We start from the raw sequence: 27662 nt of genomic DNA on the forward strand, positions 1-27662 counted from the left end.
GGAAGGTACTTAAGGCCAGGTTGCAAGTCCGTGGGCATTGTAGTTAGCATAGGAGTATCACTCACTCCTGGAGAGAAATCCTGCCCAAGAAGTACTCCTGGGAGAGGTGGAGGCACCCCCAGGGAACCTGGAGAGCTGTATGCTCATCCCGTCTAGAAGGAGATGGCGCAGATGTAGATCCCAGCCCTTCCCTGAAAGGACCCCAGGGGCAGCCCCTCGTTCCTGACCTCAGTTGCCCCCTCTCTTCCTGTAGTTGCTCTGAGATTCAGCATTTCCCACAGTTCCCGGAGTGGAAGCCCCGTCCTCCTCTGTGTGCATCAGGCTGGCCCCTCCCACCCTCCCTCCTCAGGATGGCAGAGCGATGCCGCTGCCTGGGGGTCACCGAGGAGGCGACGGGGCCCAGGACAACCTCATGAAGGGACGTCCCAGCTCTGGTGGCACCTGGCAGGTGTTTGAAGGCCCCTCTGAACGTTCCATTGCTCCACTCACGCTTCTCCCTCCTCTGGCTTGACTCTCAGACGCTTTGAGAACAAACCAAAAATAAAAATTAATCCTTTTCCAGCTGATTCGCTCATTTTTTGCAAATCCTCACTCTGTCCCCTCCGCCCTTGGGACTTGTCTCCCAAAGGAGGCCGGAGGGTCATTCCTGGGGGGAGTTCTGGCTTTGGCTGAGCACGTCTCTGGGAGTGCAGCTGCCCTGTAGACTTGACCTCTGACCTCTGGGGGGAAGCACAGACTGGGGGCCACCGAGAACCACCTCCCACCCCCTCTGTCCTACAGGAGAGGACACCCCGGCTCGGCTCCTGGAATTCCCTGTGGGGACCAGGGGTGGTAAGTCCGCCGCCTCGTTCATTCTCCCATTCATTCACTCATAGACGGAGTGATGTCATTCATTCATTCACTAATCCAAGGACGGAGGGTGGGGCCGGTCAGACGGATCCAAGTACTGGACTTGGTGACCGAATCCTTATGAGGCAAGAGGAGGACCCTATCTTCAGAAATACCTTCTGCTCGCCCCAGAGCGATCCGCCGGGTCCCTGATGCCGGGAAGGCCCTCAGGGCTGCTGCCCGCGGCAAGCAGGCCCCGTCCCTAAGGGCCACAGGCAGGACGCCAACGGCCTGGGAGAGTGAGGTGAGCCGTCCTTCGTCCTTTTGCCCATCTGGCGGGGCCTTGCTAGGCAGACGGAACCCCTCAGAGCACAAGAGGCCTCGTCCCAAGACAGAGGGAGCTGCCCGGCCACTGTGTGGAAGAGCGCAGGGCTGGGACCAGGCCCCCATATCTGTCCCCTCTTCCTGCGCACAGGGCAGCCTGGTGGCTACAAGAGGAGGCCCTGGAGAGGGTCACTCACAGCCCTGAGGCCACGAACTGTGTGAGCCACGGGCACGTGACTTCACCCCTCTGGGCCCCAGCTTTACCCCCTCATGGAAAATGGGATCAAAACAGCACGTGGCAAGGACCAAGCCCTGTGCTTAGCGCCCTTGACGTGTTTCAACTCAAGGGCTTCCCACCCCAGGGTGCTGCAGGGCGGACGCTATTCTTAGCCCCAGTTAACTGATGAGCAGACAAAGGCATGGAGGGTCAGGCAACTTGCATCGGGGCCAACCTCGTGAGGTCCCGCGAAGCTCAGCGGCGTCACGGCCCAAGTGCTCAGTGGAATGCCGCGCGCTCGGCTAGTGCTCCGTACAGGCGGCGCGGGAGCTCTCAGAGGGGACGCTGGGCAACATCTGGGGACACTTTGGGGTTGTCGCTGCAGAGGAGGGCGCTGCTGGCCTCTAGTGGGTGGAGGCCAGGGATGCTGCTAAACGCCCTACAGGGCCCGGAGCGACTCAGCCCCAAATTCAACAGCACCCAGGCTGAGAGGCCCTGGGCTGTGATTACTGTTCTCAGGAAGGGGCTTCCCTCCTAGGAAGGGTCTTGCATGTACATACCCACTGTTGGACTGCCCACCCCGGAGGTGCTTCCCCAGCCAGGCTGGGCTGGACACCATGAAAAACTGCTCCCTGGGTCCTCCCTGGACCCATCCGGGGTCCCAGAGGGCAGGTGGGATGTCCAGCTGGGGCTGCGCTGGCAGGGAGCAGCGTGCCCCAGGCCCCCACCCCACGGATGCCCGCTCCCTGCTCGTCAGCAGAGGGTTCAGCGCCATCTCCTCCATCTGAGTGTGCCCTGCACACTGGCCTCAGGTGGGCACTGGCTCCCAGCAGCTGGTCGGGACACCTCTGCACCGGTGTCTCAGGCAAGCGGGTAGAGGCCGCTCTGGTGGGCCAGCAGAGTTTGCAAAATGAGTCAGCTGGCAAGAGGGCTCAGAGCACGTGGGTTAATCATTAACGCACAGCTCAGACACTTCCCCGGGATCCCAAAGGACCTGGGCCTGCATGGCATCTGCCAGCCTTGACCATGGTCCTGCGTGACCCACCCCATCAGGGCCAGCTTAGTCTGACTATGTGCCGAAGGGGAGCTTCAGTGCCCAGGGACCCTGTCTCCGTTTATCCCTACATTTTCAGCTCTGAAAAGTCAGAGCTGTTTGTTGAAGGAGAGTGGTCCCATCTCACAGCTCACACTAACCCCCTGACCAGTAACAGCCCCTTCAGATCACCCTGCTGCGCTTCTCTAAGAGTCTGCTCTGTTCCCCATGCTGTGCCAGGCACTCAATGTACACTCCTTCTTTGAATGTTCTCACCAGCCCTGCAGATGAAGGGTTGTGTGTCTCTATTTCGTGGGTGAGGGGGTGAGGTCCATACAGGTGGCTGTCCAGCGACAGGTCTGGTTGAGAGCAAGGGAGAAAAAGAGTAAATCATTTCTTCCCTTGGGGCCTCTGTTTCCTCAAGCCGTCCCTGCAGTGCAGGGCGTGGCGAGGGTTAAGTGGGGCAAAGCAGGAAAAATTCTGAGCACCATCCCTGAGCACACCGTAAGAGCTCAATAAATATTGGCTGCCTCTCATGTCACCGGGCTGTGTCTCAGAGCCAAGGATCCTTGCCTGGTTTGCTCGCTGGTGTCGTCAGCACGCGGCAGGTGTTGCAGGAAAACTTATGTCAGGTGACTTGGCCAAAGCCACAGGGCAGGCCACAAGTCTTAGCCCAGGTGGGTCTGACTTTTAGTGATGCGCTCTTTAAAAAGGCTGCATTCGGTCCCCGAGATATTACTCATCACTTGGGAAAGTGAATTACGCTTCCTTTAGGCAGGCGGGTTTGAAAGCAGCGGTACCTGGGTGTGGCCACGGAGCTCCCCTTCACGGGCCCCAGGCCAGCTGCCCATTGTTCCAGCTCACCGTCGGTGCAGACCCCGCGCAGAGCCCGAGCCTGGTGACGGTCACTCTCCTGACTGGAGGAGGGGCGTGAGGGGGTGGACAGGTGGCGGAGGCGGGGAGGCAATGTGGGGAGACCTCTCCCTGGGGGAAGGAGAAACTGGGACCACAGGGGGACTCTTGGGGGTGTTAGGGCATGAAAACAAGGACTGATGGCTGTGGGTCTCCCCAGAAATCAACTCTGGGCTCGAGGATTTTATCCCAAAGCTGGTCCCGGCTCGTTTGGCCACTGCAAACCCCTGCTGCACGAGATTCAAGGGTGATACATCAGAGGCTGCCACTGGCGAGAGATACAATAATAAACTTCATTCATTCATTCATCATCCACTCACTCACTCATTCATTCATTCACTCACTCATTCTCCCTTCCAGGAAACATTTCCTGACCACCTGCTTTGTCCAGAAAGGCTGCTGTGGGGTAGAGCCGAGATGAAAGTGCCTGCGTTCCTGACAGCAAGCAGTGCCTGGGGGCAGCGCAAGGGGTCTTGCGGGGAGAAGGTCAGGTTCAAAAATTGCATTTTGAAGGTGAGATTGATGCTCTCCTATTGTCCCCGTTTGCAAGAGCCACGTCCCCATCCTGGGCTCTAAACGTGTTCCACGCAGGCAGCACCGGGTTGCGGCGACGCTGCAGAACCCCCCTGGGGTTCAATTTTCTCAGCTGTAGGTTAGACTGGTCCACGCTCAGGGCGCAAATGCCAGCGAGTTGAAGCTTCGCTTAGCGCTTAAAGCCTCCTAATGGGCTCACAACACTTACCCGTGTCTTATTATTAATACCAATTACTAAGGCTCGGCCCTGCCAATCATGCGTCTCGTTTTATAAATACTGTCGGGACAAGAAGGTCACCCGCAGCTCTTTGCTGCAGCCATGGTCTTATTTGCAAAAGAAAGTTTGAAATAAATTCTCAGGGCAGAAAAAGGCACCTCACGAATGAAGCCCTGAAGTTGGCTCTCGTAGAAGAATCTGTTTTTGCTCAGGCCCTGGGATACAATTTTTAGAGGACCCTTAAATCATGCGTGTGGAGGTTCAAAGCCGGGTTCCACCACCCGGCTGCCTGGAGGCGAGACTGGGTCACCTCTGGGGTTTGTTAGTGTATTTAAAAAGTGACAAATGGTTGTTTCTATAAGGAACTTATAACTGGCTTTGGACAGAGTTATTGGATGCTGGGGATGGGGAGACGGCATGGACGGCATTTCTCCCCGTGCCCTTTGAGCCACCGCTTCGTGCCGCTGTAAACAGTGAAATGTAATATTGCCTTATTTGGTCACAGAGCCAAGTGATCGCTTGCAGAGGCCTCTTTGCCTTTGACTGTGTGAGAAACAATTAGGTCCACGTCCTCGTTCGCCTGGGCTGTGGATGTGGGGGCCACCTCCGTCGACCTGCTGGGGCTTCAGGGCCCCCTTTGGATGGGGCCCCCTGGGGTCTGGCGCCGATGCGCTTCTGGTGCAGCTTTCACAGATGCTGCCCAGGGTGCTGCCCAAGGCAGGGGAGCGTGCTCCCCAGATCCAAAGCTGGGCCCCGCGGGCTTGCAGTAGGCTAGGTGTCCAGGTGCAGGAGACCAGGCGTCGGAAGAACCTCCCATTTCTTTGAAGTCTGTGTGGATACACAGATTTGAAACAACAACGTTCACCGTCGCAGAGCTGGATTCCAGAAGGTCGGGTGTCCCTGGATTTCTGGGGTGTCCAGGGAGTGCTCCAAACCTGGACAGGGAAACTAGGAGCAGGATATCAGCTGTGGCTGGTGCCACTGGGATGCCAGGCTCGGGCTCAGCACTGCCACGCGTCCTGGACACTGAAGTTGGGGTGGCCCTTTCACTCACAGAGAAGGGGCTGGACCACAGGCTGGTGTGTTGGAGGGGCAGCTAACTGGGGTCCCAGGCCTTGAACCAGGAGCCCAGCAACAGCCATGCAGCGGGTGCTCCTGCCCCCAGGAGCAGCCTGGAGGAAGTCCCCCTGCAGAGCCAGCTGCCTCCTTGTCCCCTGGTGGACAGGAGAGGCCCTCATGCTCCCTCCGTGAAAGTCTAGCCTCCATGGAAAATGCGGCTGTCCCCAGAGGTCATCTGCTCAGTCACCACTCTCCATACCCGGGTGTTCCCTCCAAGGGGTGATGTGGAGTGGATCGGACAGTGGGAATCACAAGGATACGAAGAGGAAACACAAAGGGTCCGTGACTCCCAGGGTGGCCCAGAGTGCGAAGGAAGCTCTGGTGCCTGAAGTGATGGCGTGGCGGAGCCGGGCCTGGCATCAGAGGGCCCTGGGCTCTGGCTCCAGACTTGCTGTGTCCTTTGGGTGGGGCTGCAGGCAAGTCAGTTCTCTCTGAGCCTCAGTTTTCCCATCTGTGAAATAGGCTTACTGGGACCTGCCTTAGAGGGCTGTTGCGAGAAATACATAGATAGATATATGTAGAGATGCCAGTGGTACATGGTAGGTGCTAAAATGATGTTGGTGGGATTAAATAAATAATCGAATGAGAAAATGTCACTCAAGTTTTCCAGAATGTTATTATTTCACCTGCCATTTGTTATGATGACACACAAGAATGCAACTTCTGGGAAGTATCCTAAAGAGAGGATGCCCTTCCCCTTTCCTCTCCCTCTCTTACTGGCTGGGATAGACCTGTGATGGCTGGAGTAGGAGCAGCCATTTTAGACTATGAAGTGGCTTGGGGAACGGAGGTTTCACAAAGCAGGGTAGCAAAAGGTAAGAAGCCTGCGTCTCTGAAACCAGGGAGCATGTTTCCTTATCCACATACCCCGGGATTTTTACACGGAGAATAAACAAACTTCCATTTTGCTTAAGACAGTGCATGAAAGTATTCGTGAACTGTGAAGATCCTCACAACAGTAAGGTAACGACCCTATCTCCGATATCCAGAGTGAAGGACAAGTTCGTTAACTTTCTGCTGCCTTTGTTTTTCACCTTTAAAATGGGTCCAACTTTTATTTTTATTTTGATGAGTGGCCTTCGTTTTGCCCTTACCCTGCCATAACTCCTTTGAGTTGACTGTCATCATTCAATGTCCTCACTCTATACGTCTGGGTGCCCAGCCCTCCCCACCCCCTGGCCTGCACTGTGCCCTTTCCACCCAGGCTGACTGTATTCTGCGTGCAGAATGGACCTCTTACAGAATCCTGGGACTCAGGGGATGTTAGACAGTGTTGATTGCAGCTCTCACCCAGTATAGGCTGGCCTCACAGCACCCCCCCCCAGCCTCTCTGCTTAAATGCTTCCAGGGATGAGGTGCTCACCACCTCCCATGCAGCCTGATCATTGCTGGCAACCTCTTCATGCCAAGGAGCATTGCCCAGAGCTGAGCACCAGCTGTGTGCCCTGGGACTTGCCTACCTACCTTGGACCTGCTTTGCCTGGGACTGTCCTGGCTTCGGCACTGCAAGTCTCACACCTCAGGGAACCCCTCCACTCTGGGCACACTGGACAGGCTTTCCAAGTGTCTTAATTTCCTGGGGCTGCGGTAACAAATTACAACAAACTGGGTGCGTTAAAACAACAGAAACTGATTCTTTACCAGTCTGGAGGCTCTGAGTGAGAAGCTCTTCCAGCCTCTCTCTCAGTTTCTGGGGGCCGCCAGCACTCCTTGGTGCTCCTGGGCTTGTGGCTGCATCCATCTGCTCTCTCCTCAATCTTTGCGTGGCCTTCCTCTCTGTGTCTTCTCCCTTTCTGTCTCTTAAAAAGACACTTGTCATTGGATTTAGGGCCCAATCCATCCTGAATCCAGAATGAGCTCATCTTCTGATCCTTAACCTGATTCCAACTGCAAAAACCCAAATGCCAGATAAGGTCACATTCACAGGTACTGAAGTTAGGACTTGGACATATCTTGTGGGGGACACCATTCAACCCCTTACAGCAAGGAATGAAGTTGACGCTTGTACTGGAAGGTCAAACAGGACTTAACTAGGTGAAGAGGTAACGACAAGAGGAATTCCAGCCAGCAGAAATAGCACGTGTCAAGGCCCTGTGGCCGGGAGGAGCTGACACATGTAGGAAATGTGTCTGAAAGAAGCCCAGCATGACTGGAGTGGGAGGGAGAGGAAGCAGCACAGGACACTCAGGCAGGGCCGTGCAGGCCATGAGAAGGACCCTGGCATTTTCTTTGCAGGTGGTAAGGGAAGTCTCAGCGAATGATAAGCCTTGAATAGCCCTCCATGCACGCGACGGCTGCTTCAGTGCCCAAGGCTTGACGACTTTCCCAGGCTCCCGATCCCTGGGCCACAATGGACGAGTGCAGGTAAGCAGACAAAAGTGCCTGGACCACCTGCTTCTTGTCCAGGCTTTTGCTTCTCGGGCAGGTGGGGCCTGTGCTCTAGATATTCATCAGAGAGCAACCCTGCTGCTGGGGCGCCCCCGTAGCCCAAGGGGGCTGTCCCTCGGGCAAGGTTTACCTCCCTGGGCCCTAGTTTCCTCGTATGTCAAACCAAGTGATGTAATGGTCCTTACTCCTAGGGACTGGGTCATGACAAAATGAGTGAAAAGCCACAGGACACGGTTGGGTGCAGGCCCGGGGGCCAGGTGGAGAGTGGAAGAGGACGGAGAGGCCTGGAGACAGCCCTCCAAGCGGTCCAGGCTGGCCGTGTGAGCTTAACATGGAACATCTGCTCCCTCGGCCTCTACATGTGTGAAAGCAGCAAGGTGGCCTGGGTGACGGCAAAGACGTGGACGACAGTTTTCCACGAGCTTTCCAACGTAGCCGGCACTTTTAGGAACCTCGTTTTCTCATTCGGTGTTGAAGCCCACTTGCACCAGTTTGGCTGGTGAAGAAGCTGACACCTGAAGAGATTAAGCGATTTGGCAGAAGTCACCCTACAAGGTAAGGGGTGGGGCAGAGACCTGGAGTCAGGCCATCCGGGCCTGTCCCAGCGCTGAGATGTAGTGGGGAGTCAGAGGTGGGAAGGCCGAGGCCACCCGTCCTGGCCCTGCTGGGCTCCTTCCAGGGGGAGGTGAGGATGCTGGGTCTCCAGAAACATCTCTTTGGAAACTTTAAAAAAACCCCTGTTATTAAAAGATGAAGTGGAGAGGCAGGCACGTTGCAAACATCAGATCTGAGAGCAGTTCCTTCTCCAAAAACCCTTCCAATAACTAAGAATAGTGGGTTTCCTTCTGCCCATTAAACTTGAACCCCGCTCATCATTTTCCGACACGTTATGCAGTTAATTTGAATTGTCGGCAACGGGGTCCGGAGCTGCAGGGGTTTGGCGGGCGTCCCACTAAGCGCCTTTGTTTGGGCCTCGAGATACGATCTCTGCTGTCTTATAAAGAGAGACCCAAGGAAAGGGGAAGAGCGGCGCTTTTTTCCCCTTCTAAGATATGTCTCAAGTTCTGCCTTCTGGGCTGGGATCCTGGAGAAATGCACAGGAGACCTTATTTGGGATAATTGAGTTCCTTGGAGTTTACGGGAGTTAGACATTTGCTCTCAGCACTGTGTCTGGGTGATGGGGGAGGTTGGCGCCACGTGGGGGGCTGCGTGTGATGGGGAGAAGCTGGCAGGCCCGGCCACCGTCGGGGGCTGCTGTGTGGCTGGGCGAGCTCCTTGACCTCTCTGGGCCGTCTCCCCTCCTGCTGAGATGAGACGTGTGTGCTGAGAACAGACAGCAGAGGTTTGTCGAGCACTCGCTGTGCACCCAGGGCAGACCCAGATGCTGCAACATCCCTTTAGCCCTCACAACAGCCCCATTGGACGGATGAGGAAAGTGAAGCTCAGAGACATTTAGTAAGTCTCTCAAGGGCACACAGCCCGCAAATGGTCACACCAGAATTTGAATCTAGGTCATCATCTGCATAGGTTGTACTTCCGACCACCACCCTTTCACCCTCCACTGTCCAGCAGATGCTTACAAGCGCCAGGGACTTGTAATTTTGCAGGCCAGCTTTTCAAAGACCCCTTTCCTGACTATAAAATGATGCGGCCACTACAGAAAACAGTTTGCTTCCTGAAGAAGTTAAACAGAGAATTACCACATGAACCAGGAATTCCACTTTTAGGGTTTAAAGAAGTGAAAACGTGTTCAAACAAAAGCTCTTATGTTAATGTCCACAGCGGCCTTCCTTACAATAGCCAAAAGGTGGAAACAACCCAAATGTCCACCAACAGAGGAACGCATGAACAAACTGTGGTCTCTCCCTGCCGTGGAAGATTATTCATCCATGAAAAGGAATGACATTCTGACACGTGCTACACCACGGATGAACGTTGAGGACATGACATTCAGGGAAAGAAGCTGATCGCAAAAGGCTGCAAATTGTATCATTTCATTTCTACGTCGTTCCAGAATGGTCAGGGCTGTAGAGACAGAAAGCAGATTGGTGACTGCCAGGGCCTGGGAGGAGGGGGTTGGGGGGTGACTGCCATGGGTAGTAGGGTGATGACGACGTTCCGGAACGAGATGGCGGCGATAGTTGAACAATGTCGTGAATTCATTAAATGCCACTGAACTGTGCAAACTGAGACGCTGAATTTTATGTTACGTGGATTTTACGACAATTTAGAAAATCTCTTTGAGGTTTGGGGAGGCTGAGGCTCGGTCCCACACGAGCGGCGGTTTTGCGGGGGAGGGGGGAAGGCTGGCAAGGAGGACCCCGCGGTGGGCTGCGGACAGGAAGACTGGGATGCAGACGCGCACCTTCTCGGGATTTGGCAGGAAACGCTCCTGGCTGTGAGATGTAAACACCTGCTCTGGACCACCCAAGAAACCTACAGCAAAAGGTTTTCTTCGCAGATTCTCTGGTGTGAGTGGTCTTCGTTGTGAGGGGGAAGCCGCCGGGGTCTTGAGGTCAGGGCTGGCACGGAGGTTAAGCAGGTGAAGTCTCCAGGAGCTGCTCAGGGGCCTCATCCGTTCTGTATCTGTGTCCAGTGAGAGCCTCGGTTAACAGCCTGCTGTGAATGGCTGCGTGGCTCTGCGGGCACGGGTCACTCATGGCCCCTCCACATCCGCCCGTGCCCACAGTGGGCGGAGACCGCGCCCGGGGTTTCTGGGATGTGTGGCTTTTGCTCCCTGGGCCCCCGGGGGCCACCCTCCCCACTCCAGTCATGAGACCCAGGTGGAGCCCCCTCCCCCTTCAGCTTTGGGGTGACTGGCGCCCCAGGTGGACCTTGAGCCCCGGCATCCTTGGGCTACAGTGACAGGTCCGGGGATGGCCCCGTGGCCCGAGCTGGTCCGGTGGCTGGGAGCCTGGGTGAGACACAGCCTGGAGATGCTGGTGTATCTTTGCCAGCCCCTGGGGACAGTACAGGGGATGGCCGAGCTGAAGGAGGCAGCTGTGTATGGGGTTAGTGGACACCTTGACCTCCCCAGCAACGTGACCTGCCTCCCCTCTCCTCTAAGATTTCGTTAGGTTTCTGCCACTTGCAGCAGAAGCACAGGGGACCGCAGGAGCTGTGGACATTTTAGCTTCCTCAGGGGCTGGGGTGAGAGCTGTGTGAGCTATTGCAGCAGCTGACTGGCCAGACACAGGAAGGAAGGGGGCTCGGGGTCTGCCCGCTAAGAGAAAGCAGAGCAAGTAGGGGGCCCTGAGAGGGGAGCACGGGGTCGCTCTTCTCCTCACTGTGACCATGGGGTCCAGCCTCCTCGGAGGGCCAGCCTTCTGCACTGTCCAGTTGAGAGGAAGGAGTCCTGCCTGGGCTCGGCCAGACGTGGGTGTGGCTCCAGCTGTGTGACCTTGGGCCTCCTTGAGTGTCCTCACCTGTAAGTCAGAGGCCATGATGTCCAACACCAGGCACGTGGTCCTGAGTGCCACCTGGGTCCTGGGCAGCCTGGCTCAGATTCTGGCTCCGATACTTACTGGCCACTTAAGCCCCACCTGCCTCAGTTTCCCCATCTATAAACTGGGGTAATAAGGGTGCCTCCTCCCCAGGGCGACTGTGCAACAGATGAGTTTGTGAGTGTAAGTGCTCAAAACGGTGGCCAGGCGAGCATCAGCTGTCACCGGTCCCTGGCAGGGCTGTGGTGAGGACAAAGTGCGGTAAGGACACAGAGGTGTCTTCCAGTGGGGTCCCCTTCTGTGCCCCCCTCCCAAGCCACTCCAGGAGTCAGAGGTGGCTGACGCTGGCCTCCCTCTAGAATAGACCCATTTGTCGCCTAGTGACAGCCATGCCTGAAGCCCTTGCCTGGTCCTTAGCGGGGATGCCAGCAACCAGCGATGCCCGGACCTTCAGTCTCTTCTCCGGGAGCTCATGCATTACGGCTGAAAAGATAAATAAATGCCGCTAGCCTCGCTCCCCGATGATACAGACATCTACAAACATGAGGGGCCACCAACACATGCTCCTCCTTAAAAATGGGCTGTGAGGGAGGCCCAGCAGGGGGTCTTGCAGCTCCCTCATCTGTCCTGCTGGGAGCGGGCACTGGCCTGACCTGGCCTGACCCAGCCTGGGTGAGTGGGGGGCTCCTGCACACCCTCAATCAGGTGGTCCCTCTGCCCTGTGCCTCCCCCTCGACCCCCTGCCTAGCCCCTCTCCCGCCTCTCCGCCTCTCCCTCCCCTCTCCGCCCACCCTCGGTTACACCCAAGCTCCCCGCAGACACAGCCCCTTATCTTTGCCGAGGTGGCTTATGGAGGGAGCACAGAAAACTCAAGGAAGCTGAAAACTCTCCTGCTGGTGGTCTTTGGGGATTTGGATCAAGGCAGATTTGAATTAAAATAAGACCTGGCTAGGTCGAGAAATCTTGATGTTAAAAAGGAAAAAAAAAAAAAAAAAACAGAAGATGTGCCCCTAATTTTACCCCATTGGGAAGGAACTGTTCTCATTAACCAGGGAATGTATCATTTATAGGATTTTTGACCTAGATAGAATCCAGAGACCTCCTATTTCGAGCACTGAGCACAGGCCAAGGGTTCCAAGAGACGGTGGGGAGAAGACCTGGCGGCAGAGCCAGCTTCGGGGCGTGGGGCCCCACCGTCACAAGAGCCCCGAGCTCAGAGGGCCCGAGCTTGGTTTAACGCTCTGCTGTCTCTATCTTCAAACTCTTATTCTTTGACCGAATTTGGGTTTTTAGGTCAAGTCTGATGGAGTGTGTGCTCTGGCCCAGGAGCCAGGCACCAGATGCAGGCTCACCCTCCCCTGCGAGCTGTGAGGCGTCACGACGGGGAGTCCAGTGAAATCCCGGGGAGCACAGGGTCACCACGTTCTGAGAAGCTGGGACCCTCACAGCCCCGGGAGGGCAGCTTCCGTTCAGTCACGGGGAGGCGGTGCTGGTGGTCTAGGAACCACACACAGCCCAGGTGCCCATCACCCCCTTCTTACCCCTGTCACCTCTCTGTATCAAAGTTCTTGCTCCAATACTCATGATGCAGGAGGAAGGGGAGAGACGGGGAATGAAACAGTGGAGACAGTGTGTGCCGTGTCTCCACTGCTCTGGTGAGAACAAAAATGCCCACGTGTGTATGAGCTACGAAACGCAAACTGTGTAATTTCCGTGATTCCACGCACACGTTAACATGCTCTATTTTCCTCCCAGTATACATTTTTATGGAAGGACAGTTGATTTACAATATTTCAGGGGTACAGCAAAGTGATTCATACACACATATATATATATGTATCTCTTTTTTAGATTCTTTTCCATTATAAGTTATTACAGGATATTGGCTATAGTTCCCTGTGCTCTGCAGTCAGTAGTTCTTGGTTGTTCCAATATATACATATTTAAAATTTTTTTATTTTGTATTGGAGTATAGTTGATTTACAATGTTGTGTTAGTTTCAGGTGTACAGCAGAGTGACTCAGTTATGCATATACATACATCTATTCTTTTAAAAATTCTTTTCCCGTTTAGGTTGTTACAGAACATCGAGTAGAGTTCCCTGTGCTGTACAGGACCTTGTTTAACATGCTCTTATATTTGAATTCAAAAAACATGACAAGCCGAGAAAGACACTGCAGAGGAAAGACAAAGGCTTTGCGGTTTGGCACCTCCGTGGGCATTTTTCCACTGCTTTTTGGACCAGGACCTCACAGATCACACAGCCGCCCTCCTGGTTTCATTTCCGTTTCTCCAGTAGCTCTGCAGTGAACGCGTGAAATCACTCCCGCCACGATGCTGAGACCGCTTTGCTGCTGGGGGCCCCTTGTGCAGGCAGGGACTCCGAGACCTCTGCTCCCGCAGCCCCTCCTGCACCCTGGAGAACGGTGGGCTCGTGGGTTTTCCCCCCAGGACTCGGCCCTCCTCCTCCCACGGCAGCCGGTTCCTGCCGCATCTCTGGCCCCAGCGGTCACTGTGGTCTGTAGGACCTGTTTGGCTGCAGGACCCCTGCTCCCAGCTGTGGCCTGGTCCATCCAAAAGGCTCCCCTGGCTCACAGCTTCAGGGACTTCCCACTGTCCACAGGGCTGAACCTGCCCTCCTGGACAGGCTCCAGGCCCCTCGGCCCCTCAACCCCCTCAGCTCCAGCCTCATCTGTGTCTTTCCCTCCTCGGCGCTAACCACTTCTCTCTCCTACCGGGAGCCCCTTGCCACTGGAACACACTCTCTGGGCTTTCTGCATGCTGTTCGCTTGGCCCAGAAGACCTCCCTGCTTCCTGCACAGGCCTGGTTCCTCTGCAGCCGGGAATTCTCAGCGGGGAAGGCACCTTCCCTCCCGCCCCCCGCCCCCCCAATCTAGGAAGATGCTCTGGGCTTCCACAGCTCACCAGCTCTCTCTGTCTCTCTCTTGCTGTCTCTCTACCTCTGTCTCTCTCTCTCTCCTCTTACCTCTCCGTGTTGTCACAACTGTCTGTGAGCAGCTGCTTCACTGTGCGAACAGGGATGAAGCCAGGACCGAGCTCAGGGTCTCAGACGATCACGGCATCTACTGAGCAGCCCCTCTGCCTGGCTCCCATCGGCTCATTTCTCCTGACTCTGCCCTGCAGGGAGGCGCGCTTGCCACCCTAGTCTTCAGGTGCAGAAATCGGGCTCAGAGCCCTGAGGTACCTCGTTCCCGGCCCCCACCCTGTGCCCGACCATGGAGGGTGGACACGGGGACCCGCACTCTGTAGGTGCTTTGCAATCTTGTCCAGCCTGCACACCTGGACTGACCCTGAGTTAGGGGAGCCTGGGACTCGGGGCTGAGCTGGCGTCAGACAACCCGCCCTTCATCCCAGCCGACCGAGGACCAGGGGTAGGGGCTGGTGACCACATCCTCCCTGATGCCAGGAGGTAGGGTCCTGCCAGGAGGTGCTCCTGCCCATCAGGGAGCCCTTCACAGGGGCTGCCGCAGAGGAGTCGTGGGGCGTTCACAAACGGGGCTAATCCCGTGCCATTTGAGCGCCCCCAGGCTCCGAGGTCTGTGTGTGCCCCAGGGAGGGCAGGAAGGGACACTCTGGCTTCCTGGCCTCTGGGAGGTGGAGCCCTGGGGGCTTTCCTCTGTGGGAAAAGGCAAGCTCTGTCCACGAATGTAAATAGATCGACAGATGCTGGTCCTTGGCAGCTCGACTCGGGCCAAGGTCACTTCAGTGAAGCCAGAAGATCCTCTGGGGGCGGCGAGGGCCTCAGGATGGCACTGGGGGGAGTTCAGGGTCCACAGAGGGCAATCCTGTTAGGGTCTCTGCTATGGGGCTGGCGTCCCCCTCGACTTACCCAGAGCTCAGTCCCATGGGTCACCTTCCCTGCTGCTCCCACCTGGGTTCCCCAACCCCGCAGGGGCCAGGACAGAAACATTGGGTCCAGAGAGCCAGAGAAGGTGGAGGAGAGGCATGGAGTATGTGGCTCTAGGGGACCCTGTTCTAAGCGCCTATCCTCAGGAATCCCCAGGACACCTCCGCATCGCTTTTGATTTGGCACAGGTGTGAAGCCCGCTAGTCAGGGAGTAATTAGGCTCAGGGACTACCTTTTTAGAAAATACTAAGAGCTCTTAGATGGTCCGCTATCTATCGGTCATTGTCACTATAGTATAAATTAGTTTGTTTAGTAGGTTTTCCTTCTAACACCCAAAAGTAGATGAGCAGCACGGAGAGGATAGGGCCTCTCGGGGATCCCACCCAGAGCACCGCGGGAGGTGTGCTGCCCGGGGGAGGGTGGAGCCAGGGGGCACTGGGACACGTGAGGCACCCAAGGAACCCTTCCCCCGCCCGCTTACCCCGCTCCTCCCCGACCCACCCCCAAGACCCGGGATTCAAGCAATTACGGTCCGCACCGGAGTTCAGGGTGTCAGATGGGGTGAAATGCCACTTTTTATTGCTGTTAAGTGCCACTTGATTTCCCGACCATGTAGATAAGGTGGGCACCGGTGTAGACGAGGGTTCTGTGAGTGGGGTCTGGAGGGGATGGAATGGTTTGGCCTTTCCCCTCCAGCGCCCCTGAGCAATGGTGCCGAGGAAGAGGTGGGCAGACGCGTCCAGGGTGCAGGAGCCTCTTGGGGGATGGAATGGAAGCCATGGCGCCCTGGTGATGCTCTCAGATGGATGGGAATGGTTCCAGACAGGTGAGGTCACAGATGAGAGAGGGACCAAGGGCCCACAGGTGTCAAAGGGATCCCACACCCGCAGGCCCCCAGCTGAGCCAAAGTTTTAGGGGTCTGGTCCTACCAAGGTGGGGCTCCAGCTGGGGAGGAGTGGAAAGCCCTTGACTCCATAGGCTCTTTGTAGCCTGAGCGTGGGGTGCCACAAGGACCTGAGCAGGGGGACCCCCGGGCCAGCAGCAAGGAGGCTCTGGACCAGTGTTTAACAGCGACACCGTGTGGCAACAGCAGAAACAACGTGGGTCCGACGTGGGCCCTGGAGGCCGATTCAATCCTTTGAGCTCCCGAGGTTCTTGGACCGTTCACATTGGTGGAGGGTTCAAAAGGAAGATTCTAGACTTCTGGCTAAGATGGGGGATGATGGAACAAAGAATGGGAAACTACAAAGGAAGTGAGTTTCTGTATCTAGGTGGGGGCTGGTCACATCGTCACGGGGGACACTGCATGGGGCCAGCCTGGCAGGTTGCTAACAGTTTAGCACAGAAACAGGGATGGGCTTTCCTGCTGGAAGCAAACAGCCCTCTCCCAGTGGAGCTCAGCCAGCCCCCTCCGGGGCTCGTGACCTTCCAAAGCATCCTCCGTCTCTCACCTGCCTCACTGAGCTGAACTGTGGGCTGATACCATGCCTCCCCCAGCTCTCCCGGGGACCACAGCGGGTGCCCCCCGACCCCCTTCTCTGCAGCAGCCAGACTGGAGTCCATGGATGGCGGAGGCAAGGACTTGACTCGCCTCGCGCTTGGAGGGGGAATCCATCCATTCTCAAAAATGCCAGCCCCCAGTGCCTGGTCGCTCCTGCCCTGGTTTGTCCTCCACAGACCTGCTGTCCCAATCCAGGAGAGGGTTGGTCTGTCTGAGTCGCCGGTGGGGTGCCTGATGTTCGGCCGTAGGGGTGACTCTCACGTGACAAGTCTGACCCGACCGGCAAGCAAATTCGCCAATGGCACCAATGTGTTTTCACCCACAGGGGCAGGACTCAGCTTGCCCCCGGTTCCTCCACTGGCGGCTATGGCAGGTCACCGAGACCAACACCCTCCTGGGGGGCAGGGATCTTGGTCCTGTATCCCAGGTCAGCGCGGGTCAGACCCCCCGGGGTCCCTCATGCCTCCTTGCGCCCTTCTCAGCCCTGTGTCCGAGGGACTGGCCTGCACAGGAGGCGTGTGGACAGCTGGCCTTGCCCTCTGGCTTCCGGTCGGGCTGGCCGCGGCGAGAGCCTGGCAGAAGCAGGTGAAGGAGAGGCTGAGGAATTAGTCCCGGCTCCTCCCTGGCGGCAGTCAAGCTCCTCTACCCAAGTGGGCTGTCCTACAGCTGCAGCTCTATCCTGTTCTGGCAACCCCTCCCCTGCCACTTTGGTCTGGGGACGCAGGGCTCCCCACCCACTGCTGCCAGCCGTGGGGGTCCTGGGCAGGCCCCCCCCACCCCGTCTCTGGTTTCTCTTCTCTGTTCACACCTGTAACAACAGTTCCCTTCAATAAACGTGCTCAGGTCCCCCCTTCTGCGTGGGCTGTCATCTCTCGCCATAGGGACACTTCTAGGAGGGGCCTCAGTCCTTGGAGAGGTGGCTGGGCAGCGCAGGTATGAAACGGCCGTTTCTCTAACTGTTTAAAATCTGTCCCTTATCACAGCCACTCCTTATCCTGCGGAAAGACCAGCCTCCCCCTGCTCTCTGCTGTGAGTCAGCCCTGAAGATGTCAGGAGATAGCTGTGCGGCTCCCTGTGTCTCCTTCCCTCCAGCCTAAGACTCCTGGAAGTTCCGGCCCCTCCCTGTCCCGGTCTTTGTTCTCCGAGCACACCCAGTGACTCAGGGTCCCCTTGACGAGCAGGTCCAGGCGTGAACTTGTGTCCACTCTCCGATGCTCTGATGACGGGGCTCAGATCTGCAGAGAGATCCCAGGGCTGGGGCCAGGCCAGGCCAGGGCAGGGCTGTGGATGGGTCCTCCCCTTCATTTGTTCGCAGGCGGGGATGGGAGCAAGTCCGGAAGCCTTTCCACCGCGACCCTCCAAAGGGCAGTGGGGAGGGTGGCTTGCTGAGGTTGTGTTTGTCGACTCAGAATTCCCTGCTCAGCCATGACGCACAGCCCACCATGTGGGGAGGAGGCTGGCCTGGCAGCCAGGAGAAACTGCAGCCCCACCTGGGGAGCCAGCCTGGCTGTGAATTGGAATCATCTGGAGAGATTTTAAAAGTACAGGTGCCCAGGGTCAGCTCAGGGAGGATGGTTGGATGGGGTGAGGCAGGGCTGCCTCTCTGTGCCAAGAACACCTGGGTCAGCTGGGATCATCGTTACTCAGAAGCACAAGCTGAAGCCTGGGGATATTTCCAGGTACCGTAGTGATGGGAGCAGCCGGAACTGGGGTTTCTGGAACATTCTGGAATGTTCCAGAATGTTCGACGTGCCTGGCGGGGACCACGAACCACGTTGGATTTTCATCTCTTTTTGTAATCGTAGAATATGGAGATGCTGGAGTCTGGATTTGTGGGTGTCCCCTTGACCAGTGCAGGGTGCTCTCGTGGGGGGCCTCCAGGCCACATGGCAACGTTATGCAAATCAGGTAAAGGTGCCCCTTCCACCCGACAGAGCTGAGCAAGATGCAGACCTACAAGGTCTGACCCGTGAGCGACGCCCTGAGCTGGGCCCTCGTGCAGCACGCACAGTGCGTGCGACACGGGCGTGTGGTTTCTGGGGGAGTCCGGAGGTCTCTAAACTTGGCGGGTTTATTTCTAGGCTGTTTGGGCAACTTCACAAGGGAACACAGGAGAGACGCTGTCGTGTCCTCCCAGATTCACAGGTTGGAGCCTAACCCCCCATGGGGTGGTGCTGGGGCCTCTGGGATGCGATCAGCATTAGAGGAGGTGGTGAGGGAGGGGCCTCACTCACCCACGGCAAACAGCCCCCAACCTCCCTTTAGACACTTGCTACCTCTGTCAGACCCTCTTGTCCAGCTGCCCACCTTGGGGCCATGAGCGACCTCCTCTTTGTCTTCCCTGGGGCCTCTTCTCTCCCCCTCAGTAAAGACAAAGTCCTCCTGCCTGGCAGGCAGTGAGCAGCTGTGCCGATGCTCCATCATGCTCCCGCGGTCCCATCTTTTTTTTTTTTTTTTTGCGGTACGCGGGCCTCTCACTGCTGTGGCCTCTGCCGTTGCAGAGCACAGGCTCCAGATGCGTTGCAGAGCACAGGCTTAGCGGCCATGGCTCACGGGCCCAGCCACTCCGCGGCATGTGGGATCTTCCCGGACCGGGGCACGAACCCGTGTTCCCTGCATCGGCAGGCGGACTCTCAACCACTGCGCCACCAGGGAAGCCCCCGGGGTCCCATCTTGTTACACACAGAAGAGCACAAAGAGGAAAGTCAAAACCACACGCAATCTTGCTACCTGGAGGCAAATTTTATTGGTCTTGTGTCCAGCATGATTGTGAAACATCTTTCTACAGTATTGGGGTTTTCCTCTCTGGAGCCTCTCTGAAGCATGGAACCTGATTACTCACCTACCCACCCCCATCCATCCATCCATCCATCCAGCTATCCATTCATCTACCCACATACCCATTCATCAATTCATCCATCCATCCTTCCCTCCCTCTTCCCTCCCTCCCTCCATCCATCTAGCTACCCATCTACAATCCAACTTCCCTCCCCTCCTACTCCCTTCCTTCCGTCCTCCTCTCCTTCGTCCCTTCTCTCCTTCTTTCCTCTCATCCAGTAAATAGTCACTGAGCACGTGCCATCTCTCCTATCCCTGATTAGGTTCCTCTAGGAAATGAGTGTTTCCTGATTGAGGTCCCTTGAGGCTAAGGGTCCACATCCCAGGGACCAGCCTCAGAGAAATGGCAGACAACAGGCGCGTGCCCCAGTCCTGTGGATTCTGATTTGGAATTGCTTTCTTGCCACTTTCTTTTGTTGATTTGCTTCACACTGTCAGGTTCTGGGGGGCAGGAGCCCCGCGTCACTGGGACCCTTAGCTGTCGAAGCGGTGGTTAGTTGAGGTTTGATTTGCTTCTTGGCTTCCACCAAGTGAGACCTGTAAGCAGGTGAGTGGAGCCAGCCTGATCCCGGGCAGGAGGTGACGCCTGAAGCAGGTGGGAGGAGGTGTCCCAGGAGAAGGTGCCGGTGGGCACCAAGGAAGACCCCTGCATTATGCCTCCTGGCTCAGGAGCAGAAGAGCCCCAGAGAGAGCAGGCAGGGGTCCTGAGAGCGGATTCCTCCACGGTCTGGGGGACACGATCCTCTCCCAGCCCCAGGGCCCTCTGACCAGAGGAGGCCAGACCTAGAGCCCTGGCCGCGGAGGGTGGTGGCGTGCTCCGTGCTGCCTCGAATTAGCACAACGAGAACCTCGGCCGCTCCAGCCCCGGAGAACGGCAGCCTTTCCCGAACTCCCCCTGGGTGGCCCCTTCTGCCTCAGTTTCCCCCTGTGCTCCAGCCCCTCCTCCCACCTGGGCTGGGAGCCTTTCCTTGAACGCTGACCAGCTGAGCAGGGACCTTGGGTCCTATTGCCAGCGCTTTTTCCATCCCAGGCACCGCCCGGTCCACCCACCTCAGGACCCTGAGGCAAATTAAAAAGAGGGACTGTGTTTTCTCAGAAGGTGCCGCCGGCCTTTCCCAGGAAAAGGCTTGCTGGTCAGGGGGTGGAAGCATTCCAAGTGATGTTTACCAAGAATCTGCCTAACAGGGCAAGATTAGATTCCTTTCTACCAGGATGGGGGTTAATCTGCCCCCCCACCCCCACCCCCCACCCCGCGCCTGCGAGGAGACCAGCACATTTCTACATGGTCCCTCACCCCTTCGCTGATGCTGGAAGAATCCAGGCCTCGCACCTGGATCCCACCTTCAAACACTGAAGCCCGGGGTGGTGGGGAAAGAACCTCCGAAGGGTTTTCGTGACAAGCCCGAAGGTATGAAATCAGGAAGGGCTGTCCAGGGTCCATGCTCTGCGTGGCTCACCCAGGGCGGGGTCTCCGCCCCTCCCCGCCAGGCTGGGGTCCACGGCTCAAGACTCTCAGCGGGAAGCTTCTGCTGCTCCTCTCTCAGGGCCGGTCCTGGAGAGACTCCCAGCACTGGCTTCCGGGTTTGGCCTGGGTCAGTCCCTGGAATAGCCTCCCCCTGGGACCCAGTGTCTCTACTGCACGAGGCAGCGTGGGAAACGGCCGAGGCTCTGATACAGACCCCCACCTCCCTGCAGTCTGGCCCCCGGGGGAGGTGGGAGGGGCGCCGACGCAGAGAAAGCGTTCTGCCCTCCACATCCATCACTTGCCCAGCGGGACCGTCCACTGCCTGTGGCCATGTCCCTGGGCCACTCAGGTTCAGTAGGAATTCCACACGCAAAGTTCTCCTCTTTCGGGATTCCTTTAAGGACCTGCACCCAGCCTACGAGACCAGCGTCATCCACCTTCCACCTTCCACCTTCCACCTTCCACCTTCCAGTCTTAGCGGTGACTGGACTCATGCAGTGTCCTGGTGGCCAGCAGCGGCCTGCCCTTCTCTGGGGCGGGTCCTGTGTGTCCTCAGCATCTCCCTAAGGCCTCTAGATCCTGCCGGCCCGCCTATTGGTCCCCGTCCGCCAGCACCAGCCTTTGGAGGTCACCATGTGTCACTGGCAAATCTGTCTTCACCATCTAGAATAGAGGCTGCTTGGGGGGTCAATGGCTGGGCTAGGCAGTGCCTCGATAGTCACCACAGTCTGGAATCTGGCCCTCTGCCCCTAGAAGAGAGACAGCCCTCGTCCGTATCAGTTTCATTCATTCATCTCTCCAATAGGCGCTAGAAATGCACGCGGGGACCAAAGCACCACATTCCTGGCCTCCTGGGGATTCAGCTCTGATGGGGGAGATGGACATTGTTCCGAAAAAGCACACAGACCAGTGAACGTCGTCATCGGGGACGTGTGGCGATGGCGAGGCCCCCGGAGCCAGGAGGGTATACGCCACAGGGGCGCTGGTCCTTGCCAGGGAGGCCAAGGAACTCCTCCCAGAGGGGACCACACGAGTTGCAAAGCAAAAGCCACCAAAGGCTTCAGCCCCAGGTCACGGCTAGTTTGCTCTCTGGGTGGAGCAGATTGGAGGGGGTCCCAGCAGAGGCAGGTAGGAAACCAGGGCAGCTGTCCAAACAGGAAGTGATGGTCCCCGGGGCAGTGTGGGTGCAGAGGGGAGGAAAGGACACATCTGCGATGTTTGGAGAACACTGCCCTTCTAAGATAAACCAGGTCATAGCAGGTCACCGTGGAGTCCTGGTCTCCAGCATGAGAGCAGCCTGGGCCTGGCCCCTAGCTTCCCTAACCCTAATTGCCCTGACCTTTGCTCTGCTGGCTTCTCCAGGGTCCTTGCCCATGTTGATTTGGGCCTGGGAGAAGATCGCTGTTTTTCTGCCACAGGCCCACTGGCGCTGCCCGCTTGGTGGGCCCGGGGAGCCTGGCACCCGCCGTGGCTTTATTTGATGAGCCGGTCCTCCTGCATCTGGCCTCTGTGGGCCTCTTTGCAGTAAAGCTCCTTTGTTCTCTGAATGACGTTGTCTGAGTTATATCCCTTCACAGGCCCACGGAGGGAGGCCCGAGGTCACAGCTGGATGGGGTCAAGGCCGGCACAGCATACCTGGCCCCGCCCTGCCCCACCCACCCCCGGGAGCTTCCTTCCTTGTTGAGAGGAGTGGAGAGGAAAGCAAACTGGACATCAGGATGGACCCTCATTCTCCGCCTTCCTCTTTCCTGTGGGCCTCCCTGGGGCGGCGGTTCTCAACGGGGCTGGGGCTGGGATGGGGAGCCCCGCTGTTTTGTCCCCCGGGGACACATAGGGGTGTCTGGAGGCATTTTTGGCTGTCTGGAGTCGGGGTGAGACTGGCGTCTAGTGGGTCGAGGCCATGATGCCTCTTATCATCCTTCCAGGCACAGGACAGGCCCCACAACGAAGAATGTTCCAGCCCCAAATCTCGACAGTGCTGAGGGCGAGGACCCCGTCCTGGGGGAAGCCCAGCCCAGCCTCACTGGTTCATGGATCTGGGGCTCCGGTGGTCCCAGCACTGACTTTAGCCCCTCTGCGGCTCAGAGTACTAGCTCACTGTTTTTACATCTTTAATAAAAATTTGCTGTGGGTGCCGGGCTGCGGTTTTGGAAAGAAGGGAGAGTAAGAATTGAAACACGGGCAGGGGACTTCCCTGGCGGTCCAGTGCTTGAGACTCTGCGCTTCCGCTGCAGGGGGTGTGGGTTCGAGCCCGAGTTAGGGAACTAAGATCCCTCATGCCACGGCCGAAGGAAAAAAAAAAAAGAAACAAAAAAAAAGGAATGCAGGCAGGAACGGCCCATGTCACTGGGGACAGAGCCAAGCACAGGGCAGTTACAGCCTGATGTGGTCCCTGCTGTCACGGGGTAACAGAAGGCAGCCTCCTGACCTGGATCTGCCCTGGGGACATGGCTTTGACTTCGGGCCAGGACAACCAGGCCAAAGGGCACAGCATGTGCAAAGGCCCTGAGGAGTCACCACCGGATGGATTAACGCCCGTCTGTCTGAGTTGAGAAGATGGAAGAGGGAAAACTCCCCACGGGGACTCAGGATCAACTGGGAGCCGGTGACTGGTCTGCTGGGCACCCTTGTCCCTCCCTGGGCACCCTGACTCCTCGGCACACAGCTGCCTTTTCACTCCATGGTCTCTGGGGGACGGATGCTGACGGCAGCCAGGCCATCCACCCAGGCTTTGAGAAATGGCAAATCCTGGGACCACTGCCCCAAAACACGGGAGAGGACGACCCCCATCCTCACACTGTGGCCGGAAACACAGCCTGGGATGGCTGCGCTCACGAGTCTTGGAATCCGCCCAGTGCCCTGGCCTCGGCCATACCGCGGTCTCTCCCAGGACTGAGTGACCCATTCTCACTGCACGGCACAGGACGGGGAGAGGGCAGCGCAAGGGGACAGCCTGGGGGCGTTTGCCCGGGAAGCCACATCCAAGCCCACCCTGGTGTTCAGGAAAGCTGTGCCCTGCCGTGTCCTCCTGTGGGTACCCAGAAGGGCTGGACACCGCGGAGGGCTGGCTGGGAGGATGGGACTTTTGTTCTGCGCAGATCCGTCCACTTTCTCTGCTGTGAAGCCACGCCATGGGTCTTCAAACTTGGCTGGATAGACTTCCCGGCCAAGATAATATCCTAGCAACCTCTCAGGGTGACCGGGACACCGTGGTCAGAGTTGCAAAGTTGTTTATATTGAATTTTATGGCATTTGAGGGAACTTGGCGGTTTCAGGCTGGGAGGATGGGTGTTCAGAACTTCCAAAAGTCAGTCCTGGGGCGGCGGGGCCTGAAAGCAGATGGGCTGACTTTTCAGGAACCTGAATCTCTAAACTTTCCACTCACCCCTGGGAGTTTGGAGGATGCTGGGAGCGGGGAGTCTGTGTCTTCTCTGTGGAGCTGCGTCTCCTGAGAGAGGCCGTGGACACGCACCTCCCTGGCTCTGCCTCCCCGAGCTGTAGGTGCCGGGCTCGTGGCTTCTGGGGCCTCGCTAGGAAATGTATATGTGTGTGTGAGTGTGTGTGTGTGTGTGTGTGTGTGTCTGTGTGTGTGTGTGTGTGTGTGTGTGTCTGTGTGGCGGGGACGGGGGGATGCCTGGGGTTGGATCAGACAAAGAAGCCAAAAGTTCGGAAAATTTTGTGTTATTGTCTGTTTATTTTATATTGAGGTATAGTTAATGTACAATGTTACATATGTTTCAGATGTACAACATAGTGATTCATAATGTTTATTTTTTTAATTTAATTTAATTAATTTATTTTTTATACAGCAGGTTCTTGTTAGTTATCTACTTTATACATATTAGTGTATATATGTCAATCCCAATCTCCCAAGTCATCCCACCACCATCCTGACCCTGCGTTCCCTCCTTTGTGTCCATACATTTGTTCTCTACATCTGTGTCTCTATTTCTGCTTTGCAAACCGGTTCATCTGTATCATTTTTCTAGATTCCACATATATGCATTAATATACGATTTTTTTTTTTTTTTTTTTTTTTTTTGCGGTACGCGGGCCTCTCACTGTTGTGGCCTCTCCCGTTGCGGAGCACAGGCTCTGGACGCGCAGGCTCAGCAGCCATGGCTCACGGGCCCAGCCGCTCCGTGGCATGTGGGATCCTCCCGGACCAGGGCACGAACCCGTGTCCCCAGGATCGGCAGGCGGACTCCCAACCACTGTGCCAGCAGGGAAGCCCACGATATTTGTTTTACTTTTTCTGACTTACTTCACTCTGTGTGACAGTCTCTAGATGCATCCACATCTCTACAAATGGCCAAATTTCGTTCCTTTTTATGGCTGAGTAATATTCCATTGCATATATGTGCCACAGCTTCTCTATCCATTCGTCTGTCGATGGGCATTTAGGTTGCTTCCATGACCTGGCTATTGTAACCAGAGCTGCAATGAACATTGAGGTGCATGGTGTCTTTTTGAATTATGGTTTTCTCAGGGTATATGCCCAGTAGTGGGATTGCTGTGTCATATGATAATTCTATTTTTAGTTTTTTAAGGAACCCCCATACTGTTCTCCATAGTGGCTGTATTGATTTACAGTCACACCAACAGTGCAAGAAGGTTCCCTTTTCTCCATGCCCTCTCCAGCATTTGTAGATTTTCTGATGCTGCCCATTCTAACTGCTGTAAGGTGATACCTCATTGTAGTTTTGATTTGCATTTCTCTAATAATTAGTGATGTTGAGCAGCTTTTCATGTACCTCTTGGCCATCTGTATGTCTTCTTTGGAGAAATGTCTATTTAGGTCTTCTGCCCATTTTTGGATTGGGTTGTTTGTTCTTTTAATATTAAGCTGAATGAGCTGTTTATATATTTTGGAGATTAATCCTTTGTCTGTTGATTCGTTTGCAAATATTTTCTCCCCTTCTGAGGGTTGTCTTTTCGTCTTGTTTATAATTTCCTTTGCTGTGCAAAATGTTTTAAGTTTCATTAGGTCCCATTTGTTTATTTTGGTTTTTATTTCCATTACTCTAGGAGGTGGGTCAAAAAAGATCTTGCCATGACTTATGTCAAAGAGTGTTCTTCCTATGTTTTCCTCTAAGAGTTTTATAGTGTCCGGTCTTACATTTAGGTCTCTAATCCATTTTGAGTTTATTTTTGTGTATGGTGTTAGGGAGTGCTCTAATTTCATTCTTTTACATGTAGCTGTCCAGTTCTCCCAGCACCACTTATTGAAGAGGCTGTCTTTTCTCCATTGTATATCCTTGCCTCCTTTGTCATAGATTAGTTGACCATAGGTGTGTGGGTTTATCTCTGGGCTTTTGATCCTGTTCCACTGATTTATATTTCTGTTTTTGTGCCAGTACCATATTGTCTTGATAACTGTATCTTTATAGTATAGTCTGAAGTCCAGGAGTCTGATTCCTCCAGCTCCGTTTTTTTCCCCTCAAGATTGCTTTGGCAGTGATTCGTGGTTTTTAAAAGTTATATTCAATTTATAGTTTTTAAAAAATATTGGCTCTATTCCCTGTGCTGTACGGTATATCCTTGTAGCTTATTTATTTTATACAAAGTAGTTTGTATCTCTCAATCCCCTACCCATCTCTTTCCCCTCCCCTTTTCCCTCTCCTCACTGGTAACCACTAGTTTGTCCTCTGTATCTATGAGTCTGTTTCTTTTTTTCTTATATTCACTTGTTTGTGGTATGCTTTAGATTCCATATATAAGTAATATCATACAGTATTTGTTTTTCTCTGTCTGACTTATTTCACTTAGCATAACACCCTCCAAGTCCATCCATGTTGTTGCAGATGGTAAGATTTCATTCTTTTTTATGGTTGAGTAGTATTCCATTATATATATATATTATATATATATATAATTACCTTTTTTTTTAAAATTTGAGCCATCCTTGTGAGTGAGAAGTTGTTTTTCATTGTGATTTTGATTAACATTTCTCTAATCACTCATGATATTAAGCATCTTTTCATGTGCTTATTGACCATTTATATGTCTTCTTCAGAGGGATATCTATTCAAATACCTGTCTTTCTCAATTGGATTGTCTTGTTATTGTTGAGTTATATGAGTTTTTAATGTATTCTAGAAACAAGTTCCGTATCAGATATATGATTTACAAATCTTTTTCTCCTGTTCTGTATGTTATGTTTCCATTTTCTTGATGATATTGCTTGCAACACAAAATTTTTGATTTTGATGAAGTCCAATTTATCTATATTTTCTTTTGTGGCTTGTGTTTTTGGTGTTGTATCCAAGGAGGCTTTGCCTAACCCAAGGTCATGAAGATCTAGTCCTATATTTTCTTCTAGGAGTTTTATAATTTTAGCTTTTACATTCAGGTCTATGATCCATGTTTAATTAATTTTTGTGTATGGTGTGAGGAAAGGGTTCAACTGAATTCTTTTGCACATGGATATCCAGTTGTTCCAGTGCCATTTGTTGAAAATATTATTCTTTCCCCATCAAATGGTCTTGGTACCCTTGCCAAAAATCAAGTGGCTATAAATGTGAGGGTTCCTTCTGGACTCTCTATTCTGTCCCACCAGTCTATCCTCATGCTAGTGCCACACTATGTTATTACTGTACCTTTGTAGCAAGTTTGAAATCAGGAAGTGTGAGTCTTCCAACTTTGTTCTTCCTTCTCAAGACTGTTTTGGTTATCCTGGGTCCATATGAAAATTAGGATCAGCTTGTCAATTTCTGAAAAAATAAAAAAACAAAACCCAGGTTTGATTTTGAGAGGCATTGCATCGAGTTTGTAGATTAATTGGGGGAATATTGCCATCTTAATGCTAAATCTTCTGATGGATGAACATGAAATGTCTTTCCGTTTATTTAGAACTTCAACTTCTTACATTTCAACACTTTTTATAGCTTTCAGTGTACAAGTCTTGCACTTCTTTCATTAAATTTCTTCCTAAGTATTTTAGTCTTCTTGCTGCTATTACAAATAGTGTTGTTT

The sequence above is a fragment of the Globicephala melas genome, chromosome 8 (genome assembly GCF_963455315.2).
Source record: "Globicephala melas chromosome 8, mGloMel1.2, whole genome shotgun sequence".
Taxonomy (NCBI): Eukaryota; Metazoa; Chordata; class Mammalia; order Artiodactyla; family Delphinidae; genus Globicephala; species Globicephala melas.